At 55.1% G+C, this 18,676-nt stretch overlaps 1 protein-coding gene across 2 annotated transcripts in view; it reads left to right on the top strand.

Annotated features, from left to right (window-relative positions):
* The first annotated feature begins 470 nt into the window (after positions 1-470).
* KCNJ12 (potassium inwardly rectifying channel subfamily J member 12) overlaps positions 471-18,676 on the top strand; it is a 43,729-nt gene continuing 25,523 nt past the window's right edge. Inside the window, exon 1 of one of the 2 annotated variants that reach the window (XM_055306545.1) lies at positions 471-710. The gene's annotated coding sequence lies outside the window, so the exon portion shown is untranslated. Of the gene's footprint in view, positions 711-5,680; positions 5,960-18,676 lie in introns of those variants that run through there. The other variant, XM_055306550.1, reaches the window with a different exon arrangement.

Raw genomic sequence — 18,676 nt, 5'->3', positions numbered from 1 at the left:
CTGTGTGTGCGCGCGCGCGCCCCGTTGCGCAAGTGGCTGGCGCTGTGTGTGTCGGGGGCCGCCCGGGGCTGGGGGCGCTCTGTGCCAGGCTAGGACCCGGGTGGGCGGGGGCAGCGGCGGTGCGACGCGGGGCGGGCGTGCTCTCGGCGGAGAGTTAGAGGAGTTGCCGAGCCGGGCTCGGGTGGCAGCGGGCGCGGAGCTGGGTGCGCGCCGAGCTTCTGCCTCCAGCCGCCTCCTCGCCCTCCATTCCTCTCTCCCCGCCTTCCCCGGGCCGGGCCTTGCCGCTGCCACCGCCTCCCTGGGAACGGTAGCCGGGGGCGAGGGGCTGGCGCGGCCGGAGGGGCGGGGAGGCGCGGGGCGCCGGGGCGTAGAGGGGAGCGCGCCCGGCCCTGCCCGGGATCAGATAACAGCCGGCGGGGGAGGGGGTGGGCCGGCCGCGCTCCCCGCCGGACCGAGGGACGGCCGCCCGCCGCGCCGCCCAGAGCGAGCGCCCCGCGGCCGGGGGCGCCGTCCAGGCGCGCGCCCCCGACCCGCGGCTGAACTGGGGGGATCGGCGCCCCAGACCCACGCGCGCCTCGGCATGGAGCGCCCCCGGGGGCTGCCCTGAGGCAGCGGCCGCGATGCAGCCAGCGCGGCGGCTGCCAGGGCCAGGAACGGCCGCCCGGAGCTCGGAGGACGCGGAGCGCGCCGCGCCCGGGGCACTGACCCAGGTAAGTGCGCGGCCGCCGGGCGTCCGGCCCCCGGGGGGCCCGACTCCAGCTCCCCGGAGGCCTCTCCCCGGCCCGGAGCGAGCACGAGGTGGTGCTGCAACAGGGAAGGTGGGGCGCGAGGGTTTTTTTCTTCCTCCTTTTTTTTTTTTTTTTCCTCCCTTGGTGAGCCATCGGAGGAAATGCTGACTGCGAGCTTTTCTTCCCCTGCCATGTCTCCGGCTAATGCCACCAGGGAACTTTGTTCCTTGCTAACCTTCGTCCTGGGGGCGCTCCGGGAAACTTTGAGGCGCCCTCGGCCCCCCTCTGGCCGACTTGCACACGGGGGCTCGGGAGGCAGCGTGGGGAGGCACTTTCGCGCGCGGCATCAGTCCTACGCGTGACCTTCCCGGAGACCCCGGGATGGGAGTGGGGGTGCAGAGGGGGACACAATCTAGGAGCGGCCTGAAGATGCCCTCAGGCCCCAGACCTCGGGGTCCTTGGAGTCGTTTCTCTTTCCCACCTCCTGCGCTTTAATGGAGTAAAAAACATTCTGGAAATGGTGTTTTCTGCTAGCCAGCGAGTGGGCAACTCCAGCCGCACCTTTTTGGTTTTAGAAGTCAGTCTTGATCCTGGAAGGGATGACCCCTCAGCTGAGAAGCTGTTTCAGGGTTTCAGGATAGGAGTCCTCCCTATGTGCTCAGCTCTGCTCTGGATGCCCTATGAGGAACCTGGGTAGGAACCAGGGGGCTCTGTGGAGTGACACCTGGGGTGGGGAGCTGCTGGGGGCGGTGGGGGCCCTTCGGATGTGAGTTGAGGCCGGAGCACATGTCTGTGCTGCCTGTTCTGTTTGAGTGTGCACCAGTCATGTGAATATTTTAAAACCTGTGTTTGGCATGGGAGGTCACAGGAAAGTGTTTCTTTGGATGTGGTCTTCTGTTCTGGGAGGTTCTCCTCCCTCCTCAGAGCTTGGACTTGCTGGGACTTGGAGCCATCCTGTTTCCCATTTCCTAGGGGGTGTACCCATCTAGGAGCACAGTGCGGCCCGTGACGGTTTCTACTTTATCCTATGCTCCCTGTGCCCAGATGGGAGCCCTGGGACAAAGTGCTGGGCACCTGCTGTCCCCCATACCTATCACCCGGAACCCAGGTTCACAGGCTCTGTCTCCCAGGAGTGTGGAGGCGCCCACTCGCCGCTGAAAGCAGCAGCCGCCTCCTCGAAGGTAGAACCCAGAAGGCGTTAGCCTCCGGCCTACCCCTCACTCCTCCCTTAGGTTCCGAAGGACGGCCATTCCCGCTCCCTTGCCTCAGACTCCAAGCTCACTTTGTGCTAGGTTGCTCCTTTGTGACCCCAGGATGTGGCCTCCTCCCTGGGCCGCTGCCAGGTAGCCAGAGAGGGTCAGAGACGGTCAGGGAGGAGTTCCCTGCCCTGGGGCCACTGGAGGCCTATGGTCTTTTTTTGTAGAATGCACTCTCCTCTGTTCTGAGAAAATCACCCCCCTCCTCCCGCTGGGACCCCAAAGAGAATCCTCGGCAGTCTGCCCTCAGCCTTCTGGTGGCCCTTCCCTACAGCCAGGGGACCGGAGGTTGGCATCTCCAAGAAAGGAACCTTGGAAGGGCTCCCTTCAGGTGGGGCCAAGACTCCTTTGGGAGGAGAGAGCTGCTTGCGCATTCCTGGGGATGGCATCGGGTGCACTGGTGTGCCAGACAACAGGAAGGACCCCCTTCTCCCCTGGTGCACCACTGAATACATATAGAGGGTACTGTGTAAAGGCTAGGGGTTGGCACAGCTCTGACTTTATTGGCCTTTCCCTGGAGCCCCTCCCCACCATGCCCACATGCCACACCAGACTGCCGTACGGCTTCCAGTTGCTCAGGAAGGTGCAGGTCGGTGCCTGGTGGAGGAGGGATGTTCAGTGAGCTGTGCTGTGCTGGGAGAAGGATATGCCCAGAGAGGGACAAGATCTTGCCCAAAGCCAGACAGCGAGTCAGGGATTTGAGCAGACTCCTCCACCTCGGTCTTCCCGAGCCGGGGAGGCTGCCCCTGTCAGGCTTCTTGTCCTGGGGCCACAGCTTTCCTGAAGCAAACCAAGGTAGCACTGGTGGCCCTGAGGCAGGGGACTGGTACTGACAGCAGCGATGAGAGGAGTAATAGTAATAACATCAGCATCGCCCTGCGGTTATGCGGTGCTGGGGCGGACTCTGCTTGCGGGCACTTTCCTCTGGGCCAGCCAGCCCTCCAGTGCCCCGGGCCACAGTCGGTGGCACCGGGCATGGCACCCGGATGCCTTGGCACACGCCTGGGGCAGAAGCAACTGCGTCGTCACTCCCGGCAACCTCTGTGGCCCTTGCCGAGCCCCAGGGCTGCAGGCTGCTGGTGCCCCCAGAGCCCACCTGATGTCCACCCTTCTCTCACTGCTCCCAGGCCTGGCTCTGGGCCGGGCCTGCCTTCTGACAGGTGCACCTGGTATGTGCCGCTGGGCCCCCCTCCAGGGCTTTGCTGTGAGTGACACATGGGCACACCTGCCCCTCCCTGGGGCCTGCAGCTGGAGCCCTGCCATGGGCTGGCAGGGAAAAGAGGCCGAGAGGGAGGCAGCGCAGGGGCAGCAGGAGGGGTGGAGGCTGGGCCGGCCACTCGAAGGTGTGGTGGGCGTGGGCTCCTTCTCACGAGCTGGCTGCACCAGGGGAATTGGCTGCGTGATAGGAAGACAGCCAAGGCCGAAGATGAAAGAAAGACAGCCGGCTGGAAACTGGGCCGCGGGCAGGGCAGGGAGGTTGGAGGCTTCAGAGGAGCCGTGGGGGTGGGGGTGGCATGGTGGGGTGCCAGGCAGAGGCAGGCAGATTTTCCAGAGGAGCTGGGGCCGCAGGCAGGGCTGGAGCCCTCACTGGGCACTGGCTGAGGGCCCAGCACTCCACCACCTGATTTAATTTCCTAATGGTCTGCCAGTACGGAGAGTGGCACTAGCTCCATTGTACAGACAGGAGATCTGAGGCCCAGGGAGGCCCTGGGAGGACTGGAACCTGTGTCCCTCCGATGCCAAGCCCTGGTGCCGTCCCAGGGCCAGAGCCGCACCTTCCTTCACGCCGCAGACACTCGGCCCGGCTGCCTTTGTGTGCCAGGCCGGCCGTGCTGTGCCTGAGTGCCCTCCGAGTGCCCTGCCATGTGCCCCTTGTGAAGGCCTGGGCCTGCCGTCAGTGCTCGGGAGATGTTTGGTGGGCCTGTGTCTGGGCCACTCTGTGTGGCTGTGGAAGCGTCGATGGGGGCTCCTTCTTCTGTGGGGTGCCATGATCTATGGCAGGCTGCCAGCTCTGGGGGCAGAGACCCTGGCACCATGTGCTGAGTCTGGCATACAGAAGGTGCTAAATAAACTGCGGTGGAATAGGTGGAGACCCAGCCCCTTCCCTTGAGCATCTCACTGTTTGGGAGGAGGCTCTGGGGCAGATGGCCAAGGCGAGTGAGGCCTGTGGTGTGACTGTGGCTGAGTCACTTCTCTTACTATTTAGCCTGTCATCTGTGAAGTGGGATCAAAGCCTCTGCTGGGGAGGCCCCTGAGAACACCTGTGAGGGGAGAGTAGAAGAGGGAGCTTCTGGATGGAGGGGGGAATCTGTATAGAAATGGCAGCTTGCAAAGGGAACCCATGAAGGAGGGGAATGTGAGCATTTGTGGTGCTAGAGCCTTGAAATCTGTCATTTCAGGGCAGCTTTCCCTGGGACACCTGGGGAAACTGAGGCCCATGGAGGGCCGCAGAAGAAGACGGCCTCAGATGCAGGCCTCCTGCTCCCGCTGTGTCCTCTGTACCCCTCCTCCCTTCTCTCCATCCACCCCCACTGATGTGCCACAACTCAGGTCTTCCTGCGCAGGTGCTTGAGTGGCACCTGCAGAGGCAGCATGAAGCTGAGGACACCTTGGGGACCCCTGGGCCAGCCCCCTAATGGCTTTCAGTCCTCCACACCAGATGGAGTACTGTCTGCATGGCCAGATAGGAACAGGAGCCCCTCTCTCATTGCTCCCAGGGAGCAGGTCTGCCCTGGCTGTGCCTTAATGCTGTCCTAGGATCAGTGGGCCCAGCCTCTTGGCTCCTGCTGGGGACCTGTCCCTCTCAATCATCTTGGACTGAAGTCTGGATCTCTCTGGAGGACTCAGGCTTGGAGAGGGCCCAGGGAGCACAAAATAAAGCCTTTGGAGTGGCATGGCTGCTTAAACACCTACAGTGTACCTGACATAGTCTGTCTTTTCATCTCAGCCTTGGGCTCAGGATCTTCCTGGGGTCCTTTTCTTTCCTGCCCCAACTCAGAGTAAAAGCCACAGTCCTCACTGTGGTCCACAGGGCCCCACACAATCTGGTCTCCATGACTGCCCCCTCTTTCTACTGCTGCCTTCCTGCCTCTGTCCTTGCTGTGTCTCCAACATAGGTGGCCTCCTCCTGCCCCCGGGCCTTTGCACTTGCTGCTCCCTCTGCTCAAAACACTCCTCCCCCGATGTCCACACAGCTTCCTCCCTCACCACCTTCAAGTCTTGTCCAAATGCCACTTCCTCTGTGAGGCCGCTCCTGGATCATACCATGGCCATACCTTTCCCCAGGGTCCCTCTCCTGCTTTTTTTCTGTTGTAGATATAAAGCCAGCTGCCTCATGATGTTTAATTTGCTTATCTTGTGTATTGCCTGTCTCCCCTGCTGGAATGGAAGCTCCTGAAGTGCAGAGGTTTTGGTCCAGTTTGTTCACAGTTATGTCCTCAGTGCCTACAGCGGTGCTCAGCAAACACGTGGGGGATGGGTTGGTAGGGTCATCCATGCATGGTCCTTGATATCTGGTCAGGGCTTCATAGCAGCGGTAGCCAGAATTACTGTCCTATTTATTATTTATTTATTTATTTATTTTTTAATTTATTTTATTTTTTTTACTGTCCCATTCTGCAGATGAGAAAACCAGGCCTCAGAGAGATGACATCACTATCCTGGAATTGTGGGGCTCATGGGGGGCAGAGCCAGCTTTTAGACCTTTCCTCTGAGCCCTTGGTCTGCCATCTGTCTATGTGAGAAGGAGGGAGTTGGCATTTATTTCAGGCCCCGACTCTGAGCTCTTTTTGCCTGACCTCACCTGCTTCGAGCTCTGAACCTTGCCACATCCCTGCCCCTTGGCCTGCTTCCAGCTTAGGATATCTCCCACCCCAACCCTGGGAGGGTGGCAGGAGCCATTCTCATTGCAGATCTAAGCAAACTGAGGTGCAGAGAGTCAGGGCCCTTCGGTCCTCAGCGCTTCTCTTCTTGTTGGTAAATCTCTGCTTTTCTTCAATAAAATGTGGGGAGGCCGGGATACAGGGGTTCGGGTGGTGGAGGGAACAGTGTCTCCATTTCTTGCCCAGTTAAGCATTTTCACATGCCCATTGGCCATTTGTGTTTTGTCAGTGTGTTTCACCTCCTTTGCCCAGTCTCTGTTCTTGAGTATAACATCCAGGTTTTAAAATTTTTTTTGTTTCAAGATTTGCCATTATCAACTTTAGCAGCTTCCCAGTTGTAAAAAGAACCTACAAGCATTCTACTTGGCAAAGCACAGCCCCTTCCATTCCCCGGGATCATCCTGTCACCTCTGACAAGCTCAGCCTTACACCTCTTCTGTGGATGAGTGGACAGGTTACAAGGCGCTGGGCCTTGGGGTGGCGGTGGGGTGGGGTGGGGAGGTGGGGGGGCCAGGCTGTTTGGCCAGATGTGCCAGGGCAGGGCACTGGCTCCGGAGGCTCTCCTCTGGGGCAGAAAAGGGAACGTGTCTCGTAATGAGAATCAGAGCTCTTGCTAGAGTGTCTGTGACCGTCGTCCACCTCTGACCCACCCCTGCTCTGCGAGTGGGTGTCCTAGGCAAAGGGGACGACCTGACATTCCACCCGTGGGAGCGGGCAGGCTGATGCCCAGAGAGAGAGGACTCCAGCTGGAGGTGCTACAACGAACTTGGAAGCAAGGTGGGGGAGGGGTAGTGGTCGAGACTGTCCCCCAAGAGCTCCTTGCAGCTGTTTGGAGACTCACTTAGGAGAACTGGGGCCAGGAGGAGGGAGCGGGTAGAGAGCTGTGTGTGTGTGTGTGTGTGTGTGTGTGTGTGTGTGTGTGTGTGATGGGGAGGCTCAGAGGCCGAGGACAAGAGAGGTCAGGGAGGGGCTGGGCAGCCCCCACCTCCTGCCCACCTCCCTCTCCTCCCAGCTGCAGCCTGAGCCCCCTGAGCTGGCTGCTCCAGCCCTGCAATTCTCCGGCACTTAAAGCAAAAATAAATCACTGCCAGCAGCTGCCATTCTGGGTGGTAGCGGCCGCCTCCCTCCTGCCCCCGACCCTGCGCCTCTGGTCTCTTGGTTCCAGGCCAAGACCAGGCCCGTGGGGGGCCTGAGGAGAACTGGAGAGGCCTGAGGGGAGCTGGCCCTGTCCCTTCCCGGGACTAGTACTCGGCGAGGCCCGGAGAGCACGGGGCCGTCTGTGTCACCTGGGTCACCTTTCAGCCAGAGGCGGATGTGCTGTTGGGGGTGCCCAGGGTGTAGGGCTTCCCTGAGGCCTTGGCTGTGGCCTTGTGGAGGCAGGGCATGGACAGGGCCTGGGAACCCCCTCAACATGACACCCTTGGACCAGCTCCTGGCATCTCTTCTGCCGGCCCCTGCTTGTACCTCTCCGACAGGTCTCGGAGCGGGGCAGGATGGTAGCGCACAGGCTCCGGCCAGTCGGAGTGCGGGTGCCGTTCGTGCTTGCCACCCTTGGCTCCCGAGTCGGGCACTGTGCCCTGTACCTGCGCTGGTGGCTGACGTCTGGGGGGTGAAAGGGGATGAAAAGAATAAGTGAACGAACACGGAAGTCAGCATCGACTGTGTCATATTTTTGCATTACTCAATTCTGGTTTTTAACTACCTGAGTGTTATATGCTCGTGGTAAAGTATGAAACCAGCGTAAGGGGGGAAAGTGAACTGCTCCTCCTCAAATCCTGTATCCACCTCATCCCGCCCCAAAGCTTTATGTTCTTGATGGGACCATTATTAGAGAACTTTCTGGATTGTCTGAGTGCTTACGCAAACTCGGGAATGTAGTTATATAAACACGCCTCCTGTCCCTGCTGGTGCCCTGGTGCTCCAGACCCAGGGACGTCCTCTCTCCTTTGATGGGCACTGGGTTGAGGGCTGAGTCACAGAGTCTCCAGATCTTAGCTGTGGAGTCTTTGAATGTACAGAGCCACCCAAGTGCACAGGTCATGGATTCTTTGAGTTGTGAAGTTGTAGCCTCTTTTGAGACAGAGAACCTAGAATTGCAGAATTGGCGCATTTGAGCCCTGGAAGAGGTGCCGAATCCTCAATGGGGTACCTCCTTCTTCAGAACTCTCTGGGAGCATTGGGAGAATCCATATCTCCTGGCTCCATCCCCAGAAATTCTGGTTTGGAGGATCTGGGGCAGAGCCTGGGATCTGCATTTTGCAGTCTTCCCAATGGTGCAGCCCCAGGGCCGGATCCCACCCCCTCTGCGTCAACCCAGCTCTCACTCAGCACAGCCTGAGCATCACGGGGAAGGTGCTCCCTGCCATCACGGGCTTCTTCACAGTACTATGGGATTTGGGGTTTAGGGGAAGGGCCTCTGTTCTGGAAACTGGTACTCCCACCCTGCCCCGCCCTGCCGAGTCATCTCTGAGCTTGTCCATCTCAGGGTCCACCACCTGCTGGGCCAGCCCTGTCCTTCCTGTCACCTGGTTTGAGCTGAATCTGAAGGAGAGTGGCTGCCTTGTTCCTGAGGGCCCCTGCTGGAGAGGATCTGCTAGTTTGAGTCTGAGTCTGAGAGAGGTGTGGATCACCCTTGCTGCTCTTCCACCCCAAGACTCAGTTTCCTCATTCACAGAATGGACAGGAATATTGTGCCTGCATCTAGGCCTCCACTTCTTCATCCCCTCTTGGCTTTGGCACTGCGGTCACGGCAGGGCAGGGCAGGGCAGCCCTCTCTTTCTCTGCTCCCCCGCCCTTTGCCATTCGGGCCGGAGGCTCAGCTATGCCCATTTTCTTGGCCTGCTGAGCTTCAAGCTGTCGGCAGCACCTGCCTGCCTGGGGCGGCCAGGCCCCCTGTTGGGCCCTGGGAGCCTTCAGGACCACTAGAGGGGGTGCCCCAGCAGTCCATGGGGAAGCTGCAGAGTGGTCTCACCCCTCCCTAGGGGCTGTGTGATGAGGACACCCTGGCAGCCCTCTTCCTTTCCTCTGCTGGCCCTGCCAGCCACAGCCTCACAGGTACCCATGGGGCCTGGCCCTTGTCCTGGAGCAGAGTGTCTGAGCCCTGAAGCTCCAGGGCCAAGTGACCAGGCTTTGGGCCCTGTCCTGACCTGGCTGCCTTCCTGATAGTCACAGGACTAGCTGTGGCCCAGTGGGCTCCAAGGGTCCGCTGGAACTATGACCCAAGCTGGTGGTCTCAGTTTCCTTATCTGTGAAATGGGAACAGTAGGGAAAATGGGTTGACTGAATCTGTACACTTGGAATCACACTGGAGCTGTGGAAGGAGCATAGGGGCAGCAGTCCGGAGGGACAGTCAGCCACGTCCAGAAAAGAAAATGGACGCAGGGACAGTGGGGAGCAAATTGCACCCAGTATTAGTTTCCCATGGCTGCCATAACAAATTACCACAAAGCAGAGCAGCTTAAAATGACACAGGTTTATTATATCCCAATTCTGGAGGCCAGAAGTCTGAAATCAAGATGTCAGCCAAGTTGCTTCCTTCTGGAGCCTCTGAGGGAGAAATGTTCCATGTCTCTCCCGGCTTCTGGAGCTGCTGGCAAACCTCGGTGTTCTTTGCCTTATCGACACATCCCTCCAATCTCTGCCTGTGTCTGGTCTTGTCATGTCTTCTTTTCTAGAGACACTTGTCATTGGATTTAGGGCCCATCCTAATCTAGAATGATCTCATTTCCGGATCCATAATTTAATTATATTTGCAAAAATTATCTAAAGAAGGTCACATTCACAGGTTCTAAGTGGACACGTTTTTGATGGGGGCTGTCATTTGTTTGACCCGCTGCACACCGTCAACCGGGGTTTGCTGTCCTGTATCTTAACATTTTATTTTTTCTTTAAGAAAAATACTCTCTTTTAGCAGTGTACTTTGGAGACAGAGAGCATTGGGGTTACATGCTTTGTCTTTGCTACATCCCAGCCGTGTGTCCATGGATGAATTTTATTCGACCATTCTGTGTCTCAGTTTGTCCATCTGCAAAATGGGGATATTTATGGTCCTCCCTCCCATCAGGCTGTTGGGAACAATGAGGGGAGACACGCGGCCTGAATATGGGGTGGGCATGGAAGATGACACCCTTTGTTAGTCTATCAATCAGTGAAATGGTTGGGAAATCTAACTGGCATTTCCCACATGAGGCTGATTTTCCCTTCAGTTAGCCTGCTTCATTCTGATGCATGTCTGTCTCCACCCAACCAAATACGCAGGTACCTAGGTCCTTATGCCTGGGTTGTCCAAGCAGAAAGTTCCAGAGAGGGCCCGTGTCTCCGTGACTTTGAGAACAGTTGGTGCTGGGACCCTCCACCGGTCATCCCGCTGCACCCACCTCTCAGCAGAGTTAGGTGCGCCTGCCCCCCCGTGCCCACGGCCACCGGTGTCACCTATCACCCAGACCCTGCCAGTCTTGGACGTGAGGAGCGGGGCTTCCACTTCAGACGCTCCGTTTATCTTTTGCTTGTTCTGGAGTTAGGTGGAGCAGCTTTCCATGTCAGAACACCTTCTTGTAGGTTTTCCTGCCGCTGCCAGCTCCTGCCAAGAAGTTATATTCCTGACCTTCGTCCTGCCCCCAGGTTGAGGGCTCTGGGAGTCAGGGGGAGTGCTCCTGCCACATGGGGAGCCCTTTCGCAGCCCAGGGGCTCCTCACGACTAACCCCAGGGATGGAAAGCAGCTGCCTCATTTCACAGATGCCAGAATTGAGGCTGGGAGAGGCTGTGGGGCAGCCCATCGTGGCTCTGACAGCCCAGGCTGCGGCCGAGCCCCAGGGGAGGGCTTCTCAGGGGTCTGGTTTTCCCTGAGAGCTTGAAGTCCCCGGAGAGAGAAGCGGCTGCATTTTAGTCCTGCCACTCTCCCTCCCTACCTGCCATGGTGGGCCACTAGCCGGTGTCCCTGTGGAGATGGCCAGGGCATGGACGAACCGCTGCAATGTCCTGGCCCGATGCCTCGTAGCCTGGAGAGCCTGGGTGTCCTCGGCCCCCTCCCTTGGTTTCTGGTGGCCCTCAGGATATCTGGAGGGGCTTTAGCAAAACGCCTGCCGTGGTGGTGGAAGCAGCAGCCCATAGTGTTACTGGGTGCCTTTATTTCTCAGGAAGTGGCATGACGTTTCACTGAGACTTGGCACCCAAAAATAATAATGAAAATGACTGTTTACCCAGTGTCTTCTGGTGCCAGGCGCTGTGCTCAGTGCTTTCCCGAACATTATCTCATTTAATTCTCAAAATGTCCTGGCCAGGCGGTGGAGGAGGGCTTGAGAGATGGGCCACGGACGTTGTAAATGGCCAAACAGCATCTGAGCCCAGACTGAGAAGTCCTATGAGTGGGCCTCAGTTTCTCTCCAAAGGCATGAAGTCCTTTAGGAGTGGCACAGGCCCTCCCGGGTTCCCCTGAGGGGGCGGGGATGCCCTGGGCCAAGGATCCAGGAAATGCTGGGCTGGGCATGAGCCAGGTTAGCCTGAATTCACATGCGGCCATCCCCCCTGTGTCTCTCGAGGCAAGCAGCTTCACCTCTCTGAGCTTCAGCCCCTTACTCTGAGAAATGGGGCAAAGTCTACCCCACTTAAACTATGAATGTGTGTGCCACATATTAAAACTATTTCAGGATTCTAGATGATGGAAGGTTCCGAGAGTTCTGTCCATTTTGCAGGTGGAGAAATGGAGACCCAAAGAGGGCGAGGGACTGCCAGAGCAGACGCCCATACCGAGTGACCTGTTGTCCATCCCCTGTGACCTCAACCACAGAATGTGGGGCTGGCCCAGTCTCCCCCATTGTTAGGCCCCACGAGACTGGAATAAGATCATTGTTTGAGCACCTACTGTGTGTTGGGAGGCTCACTCAGGGGAAAGATTTAGGTCAAGGTATTGCTAAAAATCTCAGGGTGGGGGTTCCTCCCCTTGATCCATTTCTTAGACAGAGATGGAACTTATATCCGCTCACGGCCCCATAGCCCTGGAGCCCTGCCCCTTGCCCATGGCTGAGTTTTGCGCATGTGTGGATGTGGAGGGTGGGCGCATCAGGCTGTCCGCAGACCTGGCCATAAATATTGTTTGATGCCCCAGGGGGTGATGCGGCAGTGGGTTTGCCACTTTTGCAGATGAAGGGAGCTGTCAATCATTCGTTCATTCGCTCATTCATTTATTTTATTTTTTTTAATTTTTTTAAAAATTTATTTATTTATGATAGTCACAGAGAGAGAGAGAGAGAGAGAGAGAGAGAGAGAGAGAGTGGGAGACACAGGCAGAGGGAGAAGCAGGCTCCATGCACCGGGAGCCCGATGTGGGATTCGATCCCGGGCCTCCAGGATCGGGCCCTAGGCCAAAGGCAGGCACTAAACTGCTGCGCCACCCAGGGATCCCCTCGCTCATTCATTTAACTGTGGATTGAGAGATAAATTAATCCATGTGGTCCGAGTAGGAGTTTCTGCAGAGCGTGGGGATGTTGGGGGTGACAGAGCAGAACAGGCACCCAGGGAGGGGTCTCTAGCTCCAGGCCCCACAGGAGACTGCGGTGGCACCAGGGCCTCCCACGGTGAGTTTCCGGCCAGTGAGACTTTAGAGAGCCCTTCAGAGACATCCCTGGGGCCCTAGGCATGGGCAAGGGCAGAGAGGTCTCTTGCCACCTGCCTCCTGGGCCTGTCCTACCCTTTCTAGACTCACAGGGAGAAAAACTGAAAGGACACAAAGCCCTGAGTCCAGTTTCAACACTCTGTTGCTTGGGGTGGCCAATTAGCCTCCCAGGCCCTATTCCCATCCTCTCTGTTCCAGAACCTTTCTCCTCCGTTCTGGGATCCTACCTTCCAGTCCGAGGTCCTGGAGCTTCAGCCATCTAAGAAGAGAACTTCTACTTGCTTCCCCCCCACAGCTAGCCATGTCCTGGCACCGGTGGCCCTTAGCATGCCCTCCTCTCTTTTCTGTAGATGGAGCGTTATCCTGCCTTGTCCACTGGGCCCCCACCCCTCTCACCTACCCAAGATCTCTTACTGTGGTGAATCTCCCTCTCTGCTAGACACTTTTCCACACTCTGCACCTGTGTCTTCCAAAGGCAGTCATAACTGGCCCACTATAGGCCAGCACTTTCTCCAAGTACTAGGACACTCCCGGGGACAGAACAAATTCCTGACAGCACCCATTCATGGTAACAACTCTCAGCAGCCCTGGTGGCGCAGCGGTTTAGCGCTGCCTGCAGCCCAGGGCGTGATCCTGGAGACCCTGGATCGAGTCCCACATCGAGCTCTCTGCATGGAGCCTGCTTCTCCCTCTGCCTGTGTCTCTGCCTCTCTCTCTCTCTGTCTCTATGAATAAATAAATAAAATCTTAAAAAAAAAAACCCTCAGCAAACTAGGAATAGAGGGGAGTTTTCTCCACTTGATAAAGACTAGCTGAAAAAACAAACAAACAAAAAACAAACAAACAAACAAAAAAACCCTATAGCTAACATCGTACTTAACGATGAGAAACTTTGAGCTTTCCCACTAAGATCAGGTACAAGGCAAGGATATCCCGTTTCACCACCGCTTTTTAGCATCATACTGGAAGTCCTTGTTAATGCAATTAGGTGAGAAAAGGAAATAAAAGATCTACAAATTGGGAAGAAAGATGAAACTCTTTGTTCACAGATGACATGGTTGTGTATTTAGAATATCTGAAAGAACAGAAAAAAACTGGAGCAAATAAGCAATGTTAGCAATGTTGCAGGATAGAAAGTTAATGTACAAATGTCAATTGCTTTCTTGTATACCAGCAATGAACAAGTGGAATTTGAAATTAAAAACACAAACTGGGTGCCTGGGTGGCTCAGTCAGTTGAGCATCTGCATGTGGTTCAGGTTGTGATCCTGGGATCCAGCCCTGTGTCAGATTCTCTTCTCAGTGGGGAGTCTGCTTCTCCCTCTCCCTCTGCCCTTCCCCATGGCTCCTGCTCTCTTTTTCTCTCTCAAATAAAATCTTAAAGCAACAACAACAGCATTGGGGGGCCTAGGTTGCTCAGTTGGTTCAGTGTCTGACTCTTGATCCCAGCTCAATTCATTTCAAGGTCATGAATTCAAGCCCCGCATTGGACTCCATGCTGGGTGAGGAGTCTGCTAAAAACAACAACAGCAACAACAAAAATCCCCCCAACAATGCCATTAGCCCTCCCCAAAATGAAATACTTAGGTAGAAGTCTAACAAGATATATACAACCTCTTTAAGAGGGGAACTACAACACCCTGATGAAGGAAACCAAAGAACCACATGAATGGAGAGATATTCTATGTCTCAATATTGTCAGGATGTCATTTCTTCCCCATCTGATCTATAGAATCAGTGCAATCCCAATCAAAATACCAAGTCAATTTATGGATGTCAACAAACTAATTAAAGTTATATGGAGGGCAGCCCCGGTGGCGCAGCGGTTTAGCGCCGCCTGCAGCCCACGGCATGATCCTGGAGACCCTGGATCGGGTCCCGCGTTGGGCTCTCTGCATGGAGCCTGCTTCTCCCTCTGCCTGTGTCTCTGCCTCTCTCTCTCTCTCTGCATCTCTATGAATGAATAAATAAAATCTTAAAAAAAAAAAGTTATATGGAGAAGCAAAAGACCCTGATGAGGCTACATAATATTGAAGACGGACGGACAGTGTTGGAGGACTGACACTACATGACTTCAAGACTATCTGTAAAACTACAGATATCAAGAGAGTGTGGTATTGACACAAGATGAGATGAATGGATCAATGGAACAGAATAGGGAACCCAGAAATAGTCCCCTATAAATATTGTCAACCCATCTTTGACAAAGGAACAAAGGCCATACAATGGAGCAAGGATAGTCTTTTTAATAAATAGTAGTGGAAGAACTGGACATCCATATAGCTATATAGATACATAGCTGTATGAATCTACATATTCACATATATATATGAATCTAACACCAACCTCACTTTACACGCTTCACAAAATTAACTCACATTGGATCATAGATCTAAATGTAAAATGTGAAACTATTAAACTCCTGGCAGGTAACATAAGAGAAAACCTAGAAGACTTTGGGTCTGGTGATGCCTTCTTAGATACACCATCCATGACACGATCCATGAACGAAATGATTGACGAGCTGGACTTCATTAAAATGAAAACCTTATGCTCTGGGAAAGACTATACAGAGAATGAGAAGACAAGACATGGATTGGGAGAAAATATTGGCAAAAGACACATTGATAAAGGGCTGTTCTCCAAAATGTACAAAGAAGTCTTAAAACTCAGCAGTAGGAAACAACCTAATCAAAAAATGGGCCAAAGACCCAAACGGACACCTCAGCAAAGATGTATGGATGGCAAGTAACATGTGAGAAGACACTCCACATTATATGTTGTTAGGGACATGCAAATTAAACCAATGAGATGCCGCTACAGACCTCTTAGAATGGCCAAAATCCAGGACACTGGCAACACCAAAAGCAGGCAAGGATAAGGAGCAACAGGAATTTTAATTGCTGGTGGGAATGCAAACCAGCACAGTCTCTTTGGAAGGCAGTTTGATGGTTTCTTAAACACAAAACATACTATCACCATATCACACTTACTGGTATTTACCCACCAAAGTTCAAAACTAACTCTGCACAAAAACTTGTATGCCGTTGTTTTATTCATGATCACTTTATTCATGATTGTCAAAACTTGGAAGCCACCAAGATGTTCTTCAGTAGGCGAATGGATAAATCAAGTCTGGTCCACCCAGACAATGGAATATTATTCAGCAATAAAAAGAAATTAGCTCTCAAGCCATGTCTACTCAGTAATAAAAAGAAATTAGCTCTCAAGCCATGTCTACGGAGGAACTTTAAGTGCAGATTCCTGAGTGAAAGAAGGCAGTCTGAAAAAAGCTATGTACTGTATGGTTCCAACTACGTGACATTCTGGAAAAGGCAAAAGCATGGGGACAGTAAAAAGGTCAGTGGTTGTCTTCTCCTGGGTAGAGAAGGGAGATGAATAGGCAGAGGGCAGAGGATTTTTCAGACAGTGAAACTATTCTGTATGATACCATGATGATGGATACAAGCCATTATACATGGTCCAAACCCGCAGAAAGGACAGTGGCAAGAGTTAGCCTTAGGTAAATTGTGGACTTTAGATGATTTTGATGTGTCGGCGGAAGTTCCTCAGTTATAACAAACGTCCCACTCTGGTAAGTGATGTTAGATAATGGGGAGGTTGTGCATGTGTGGGTACACGGGGTGTATGGGGAAATCTCTGTACCTTCTGCTCAATTTTATTGTGAACATAAAACTTCTCTTAAAAATAGTTATGGAAAAGAGTCTTAGATGCCAAGGCCCTGACCTCACACGTCCATGGGCAACTGAGCATGGGCCATGCAACATATGAGAAGGAGGGGGACATCAGGACCTTCCTGGAGTCAGGGAGGGGCCAGGAGGATATCTGAGGGAAGGGGGCCCAGAGAGAGGCCAAAGGCGGCTGATGCTTACCAGGTTCGAGGACCAGCGTGGCTGGAGCAGCATGAGTGAGGGGGCCTTGTGGGTGGCCTGGCGTCCATGCAGAGTTCTGGTACTGTTTCTTCCTTTCTTATGACAGCGAGTGTTTCTTTCCCACTCTCTGGTCCGTGGCCGTGGCCCCACTGAGTGGGTGTGAGGAGTTAGGCTTGCCTCTGTTTTTGAAGAGTCACACGAAAGAGACTTGAGCCCAACTAAAAGCCTGACAATTTTTTTTTTTTGAAGTAGAATTCACATGACGTAAAGTCAACCGTTTAAAGCGAGCCATTCAGTGGCACCTGGTACCTTCACACTGTTGTGCAACTAGTATCTCATCTTGTTGCAAAAATTCTCATGGCAAGAGGAAGCTCCATGCCCATGAACTTGCTCTCCAGCCTCCCAGCCCTGGTGACCACGGGTCTACTGTCTCTCTCTGCGTGTGTACTGACTCTGGACACTCATACGCGTAGAATCGTACAGCATGCTGCCTTCTGTGCCTGGCTTCGTGCACTTAGCAAACTGTTTCTGAAGCTCATCTGTGTCTTGGATTGGGACTTGATTCATTTTATGGCTGAATGACACTCCATTGATGGATCTACCACAGTTTTTGTGTCCTTCAGCGGTTGGTCGGTGTTTGGGCTGTGTCTACCTTTGGCTATTGTGAGTAGTGCTGCTGTGAACAGTCATGTTTGTGTGAACACTGGTTTTCAGTTCCTACCTAGGAGCGGAACTGCTGGGTCAGATGGCAACCCTGTGTTTAAGTTTCTGAGGATGTAGTATCTTCCAACATTAAAAACACCCTCTTTCGACCGCCACCGCCCTCCACCCCCAACACACCAGCTTCAGCTCATTTTTCTGCTCTCTGTAACCCTAGAATTCTTCACAGGTTATGTCCCCAGTTGCTTTCCCCAGCTTCACCTCTTGGCCTTCATCTCGGATCTTTATACCTATGATGGTAGTGAAAACTACTCAGGTTCAGGTCACCTGTGTCCCCCATGGGTACCTCCACAGTCCGTCCTGCTCACCATCAGTGCCGTCTGGGTCCAGAGCCCTTACTCCCCCTGGAAAGGCTTCTGTGACTCAACACCCACCCCAGCACTCGAAGTCCGCTTGCTAGGATATGCTCTCCTTCCCCCCACGGGCCTCAGCTGTCCCTGCAGCCAGCTCCCGGTTTTGTCTCTAGTCCCTGCCTGCCATCCACGGCCAGGCTCAGCCACTTCCCTGCCCAACAGCATCTGCCCTGCGTGTCTGTGGGCACCTCCGACTCCCCACAGCCAGAACCCCAGAACCCAGCTCCTACCTTCTCCTGAACCTTTGCCCCTGCCCCACCCTGCTGCAGACGAGCCCCCACAACTCCATGCAGGGCTGGTGGTGGCCTTAGGAGGGGAGGGCCAGCCACTGCTCCACCTTCTGGCAGGACTGCATCGTTGGCTCCTCATCAGACGGCAGGTGCAGGCATGCTGGTCTCGCCTCAGGGCTGTCCTTAGGGTGTCCCAGGGCAGTTTGTGCCAGGTGTGAGGCCTGCACGGGGAGGGGGGGAGCATGTCCCGAAGCCGCTGCCCATCTCCTCTCTCTTCCTGAGAGAGTGCCTTCTGCAGGAAACAGTCCAGGCATGCCACTTTTTGGAGCCTCAGTCACCCTGTGTGCAAAATGGGAACAATAAGTTCAAGGTCCTAGCAGGGCCCTGTGTCCAGGAGTTCCCACAGGCCTTGCATACAGTAGGCACTCAGCCTATGCCCACTTGGGGGTCGGGACACATGTGGGCTCGGCAGTGCCTAGTCCTGCAGGCAGGGCTCCCTGGTGGAGGGTGGCTCTGCCTGCCGATGTGGGGATGGAGAGGCAGGCAGGAGATGGAGACCACCTCCCAGGGGGAGCCCCCTCCGGCTGCCTGCCTCCTCCCCAGGCTGCAGCTGCTGAGGCAGGAGGCACAGGCCCAGCTGATCTCCCACCCCTTAATCAGCCTGTCAGCGCTGAGGATCCGGCAGGAGCCCCCCACCAGGCCTGTGCCTGGAGGCTGGGTTTGGAGGGGGTCCCAGCCACCTGGCTCCCCTTGGCTTGGGCTGCTGGGACTGTTGGGGTTGGGGGGGGCTCACGGGCCCCTACCCTCCTCTCTGCTTCCCCTCCTTACAACCTGTCATCCTCGGGAGATGGAGCCCAGGCAAGGGGCTCTGAGCGTGGGACCTGGGACCAGCTGTGTCGACGAGGCCAGACTGCCCGAGTGGCAGACAGTAGAGATGGTTGTGGCCCACAGTAATGGGGCCAGTTTTGGGGCAGTGGCTGTGGGCGTTAGAGATGGGGGGTGCAA

This window comes from Nyctereutes procyonoides, unplaced genomic scaffold (assembly GCF_905146905.1).
Source record: "Nyctereutes procyonoides isolate TBG_1078 unplaced genomic scaffold, NYPRO_anot_genome, whole genome shotgun sequence".
NCBI lineage: Eukaryota > Metazoa > Chordata > Mammalia > Carnivora > Canidae > Nyctereutes > Nyctereutes procyonoides.
Note: the sequence above shows the minus strand (reverse complement) of the source record. Positions and strands in the feature narration are given on the sequence as shown.